Raw genomic sequence first — 4,506 nt, forward strand, 5'->3', positions numbered from 1 at the left:
CTCCTTCAAAATTAACAATTTGTTTTTTGGGGCCAGAACCGTGGTTAAGTTAGCAAGAGAATGAAAAACAAAACCATATCTGGGCCCAAATCCTTACCAGGCCCAAGAGGAGGACAGCGGTCAACGGCTACTTGCTGCCTTCTCTCTCGTCGGCCGTCGCAAAGTTTCATGCGGTTATTCACAGCTCACAGATTAAAAAAAAAAAAAATGGTACCAAAAACATATCATACACAATAATTAAATTTTAACAATACACAAACACTTTAAATGGGTTGAATTCAAGTTGAACTTTAAATCCATCCAATGTTTTTCTTCCCATGTACAATTGAATCTTAAAAATATCTTAAATCTTACATCTTTACAACCCCAGTTCAAAACTAACACCTGACACTACTCATGTTCATCTGTACTATAGATAAAATAAAAATCGAAAAACTAATTTAATCTTGTAATTGTATCATGTGTTTAAAGGGTGATCACACTAATGAGCCTCAAAAAAAATGAAAAAGAGAGGAAAGAGAAAGATGCAGTTCTGCTATCTGACTAGATCCACTGTAATTGTCAAACCATTTGAGGACGCATCAAGAGGCCCATCCATATGCACATGTTCATCCTCAGAACTCGAGCAAATCAAAGGTTGTCTGGGACATGGAAGAGCCATGGTTCCACTCTCTAACATCAGAACCACAGTAGACATGGTTGGTCTGTGACCTGCAGAATCCTGCACACACAACATCCCTATCTGTATCCATCTCAAAGCTTTCCTTCTTGGTGTTGAATCACGGATTGTGGGGTCCACAAGCTCCATCCCTCTCTCTTCATTCCAGAGTCTCCATGCCTACCCGCATTCCATTATGCAAAATTCAGCATTCAAAGTGAACCAAAGCAATTATGCAGGTTGTATCAGGCAAGTATTGAAAAAAAAAATGCAGCATAATCTTACATATCCAATCAGACTTGAGCCATCTTCATCACGGAAGCTTGTATTCTTACGGCCAGTCACAATCTCAAGTAGTAACACACCAAAACTATAAACATCAGATTTCACTGAAAAGAGACCTTCCATTGCATATTCTGGTGCCATATAACCACTGAAAATGTAATGTTATGTTGAGATTAGTGTAGGTTATTGTAAGTTTATAATTGAACATATAAGCCAAATGAAAGCATGCTTACTATGTGCCAACTACTCTATTTGTATTGGCTTCATTTTGGTTGCCTCCAAATATTCTGGCCAAGCCAAAATCTGAAATTTTCGGATTCATATTTTCATCTAGCAAAATATTACTTGCTTTTAGATCACGATGAATGATTCGAAGTCTAGAATCTCTGTGTAAATAAAGTATCCCTCTTGCAATGCCTTCAATGATTTCAAATCGTTTTTTTCCAGTCTAATTTTTTCTGCTCAACTGGGTCTGCCATGATTTTATCAGAAAGGGTAAGAAGCACATCAAAACAAACCAATCATTCTGACAATGTGTGGTTAGTGTGTTAATTCTTATCATCCTTAACAAGATTAAATTGAAAACAAGAACATATAGGCAAGGTTAGCTAGGAAGAAACTTACCGAATAAATAACAATCCAAGCTTTTGTTAGGCAAGTATTCATATACCAGCAACTTCTCCTCCTCTTGGATGGAACATCCCCATAGTCTCACCAAATTTCTATGTTGTAGTCTAGCTATCAGTACCATCTCATTCTTGAACTCCTCTAATCCTTGGCCTGAACATCTTGAAAGTCTCTTGACTGCTATTTCTTCTCCCCCTGGAAGCTTTCCCTGGCAATGGAATGATAAACAATTTCTGTGAGTTCGTGTTTTTTCATTCAACCTTGTACTTCCTCAAGGCAAGGCAGAGCACTTTTACCTTGTAGACAGGACCAAATCCCCCCTCTCCGAGCTTATTCTCTTCTGAGAAATTGTTTGTGGCTATTGCGATGCAATTGAAATTGAAGAATGGTAATTCTGGCCCGCTTAGTTGATTCCCTTCCAAACTAAACTCAGTTGATCCGGAAACATCTACTGAAGAATCTCTACTCTTATTTGTAACAAATATGGGTACATCATCATTCTTGCCTCCTGAAGCTGAGGAAATTATAATTAATACTAAGAACCAATCAAGATTTCTCTTGTTCAAAAAAGATTAAGAAACGGAAACTTCAGGAAGAAACAAGTGTTACCTTTGCTTTTTCTTTGAAACATATATGCTAGCCACACGCACAGTCCTAGGCAGATTACTCCTGCTACAACCGATGCTATTATCATTATCTCAGTCTTTTTACTCCTATTGCCTGCATTTACAGACATAACGGTCATCCACTGTAACCATAAACTGTGAGAAATGGTTTGAAGATTCAAAGCGGCGTATTCTTTCCAGCATCTTCGTTTAATATGACATTCAGCCATTGACTCGTGGCTGAAGAAATTAAAATAGTCATAGGATGAGCTCAACTACCAAAAGAAATGCAAGCACTTATTATTTGCTGACTAAAGCTTTCCTCACACTGGACTTTGAAAGGTAGTGGGGATATATTTCTAAATGCATGCGAGAAATAAGCTACTATGAGGCATAACACAAGTGCTATTTTCCCTTCTGTTGTAAGAACAAAAATATAAATTTTGTATAAGACTGAGGAGAAAAGGAAGAGAAGTTGTAAAGAAGAAGAAGAAACAGTGATAACAGTTTCTCGAAATTTGACGCGCGAGGATTGTCTCTGCGTTTTGAAGTCCTCGCCAAGTTAACGTAAAGTAGGCCTACCTTGCCTACACTGCGCCAACTTTGCCAAAGTAGGCTTATTTTACGTTAACCTAAGGACTAAGGAGGCAAAGAGACACGAATCAGGAGTTAAACTTAAATCGTTTAAAAAAAAAAAATTCAATCTATCGATTAAAACAGAGACAGAATTTTCACCTAATTCAGAAGCAGCAAGGCGGATGAACAACGTGTTTCCTCCCTTTTCAAAGTGGTCAATATCAACTAACTCCCCATGCCAAATCATGCACCCAATCCCAATAACATAAGCATAAGCAGTACAATTACTATCCGAAACACAGCGATTCTCACAATTCTCTTTGGGAGTATCAATGTCAGAGTTCCTATCAGCCACCAAATTTACAAAATCAGGCAATTTCATACACCTAATCATCAAGAATCCATCATCCTTAACATTTTTGTCTGTTCCATTACTAGCTTCGATCTCATTCTTTAGTGGGGTTCTCCTTTTACACCCACCTGACCAGTTCCCTTTCTGCCACTGATCCCAATCCTTTGGCTCAAATCCCTTTAAGCAAGTACAGATAGGTGAAGTGGATAAACAACATACCCCAAAATTCCCACAGTTGTTATACAGTTCACAATCATTATATGGCTCACTTTCCACAGTAATCCAGTTTCTCTTGCCTTCATCCCAAATGAGCTCCCTTTCAGTCCCATCCCAGCCTATCTGAAACCTTACCTTTTCAGAACTGTTCAGTGGATTATATGTTAAGTACCTGGTTTGGTCATCATTCACGTTGAGTCTAAAACCATAAAGATAACTGCTGGTCATGTTTGACACACCTGTGAATATTCTACCATCCCAATACCCACTTCTCCATCTCCTTTTGCTTCCTTCCCAAATCACTATCTGGAGTGCTGCACGAGGATCGAGTCCCATTGTGTAGTTCCCTGGTGAAGGATTATCAGCAGATTTCCAAGACACACAATTACGTACCTCTCCCATTGTTTCATTTACTGGAACAATCATACCAGGTAGAAATGTATCTGTTGGATGCTCAAAGCTCTTCCATAACTTCCTGTTATTAGGGCTACTCGAGAGAATAAGGTTTCCGTCGTCCCGGAGAAAAGCCTTCGACTTGTTTCTCGGGATTGGGATTGACACGTTACTGGACCAGACTGTGTTGTTTTGCCCGTCCAAGATGACCAAGTTGCCATCTCTGCTAATTGTTATAGCCCCTTTTGTGTCTTCAATTGGGTTTCCTCTGTTCGCAACCCATATCACCGACCGTCCGGAGACGCCGTACCAAATCCCGACGTATCGCAGCGGGGAATCTTGGGGACTGAAGAAACCCAACTCGAAATTGAGCCTATGTGATACGACTGTGTCGCCGTCTCTGATCAACTGGCCCTGAGTGATTGAATTGAAAATGGCAGCATGGGAAAACAGAGAGAGAAAACAGAGGATGAAGAAGGAGACGAAGGAGAGTGGAAAGAATGGAAGAGTGTGCGCTCTCTCCATGGCCGTTTGTTAGAATTAGAACTAAAAATCAGAAAATGGGGAGAGAGATTGGTGGGTTGGTGGGATGACATGAGATGAAATGAAAGGAAGCAGTAATAAGCAAAGAAGCTTGAACACGCATGGGAGTGCCGTTGTAGTCTGACCAAGACGAGTATGTGAAGGTGGTGAAGTGAACCTGAAACGTAAATCACATTTTATGAAACTGACGGGAAAGACCGAGAGACAGAGAGAGAGAGAGAGAGAGATAAGAAGAAGAAGAAGACTTTGGT

The 4,506-nt window shown here is 39.8% G+C and overlaps 1 pseudogene; it reads right to left on the reverse strand.

Annotated features, from left to right (window-relative positions):
- Nucleotides 1–277: 277 nt before the first annotated feature.
- On the reverse strand, nt 278–4,271 carry LOC114744715 (G-type lectin S-receptor-like serine/threonine-protein kinase B120; annotated as a pseudogene).
- Nucleotides 4,272–4,506: the final 235 nt, after the last annotated feature.

This window comes from Neltuma alba, unplaced genomic scaffold (genome assembly GCF_004799145.2).
Source record: "Neltuma alba isolate B1F8T4 unplaced genomic scaffold, ASM479914v2 tig00004432_pilon, whole genome shotgun sequence".
Lineage (NCBI taxonomy): Eukaryota > Viridiplantae > Streptophyta > Magnoliopsida > Fabales > Fabaceae > Neltuma > Neltuma alba.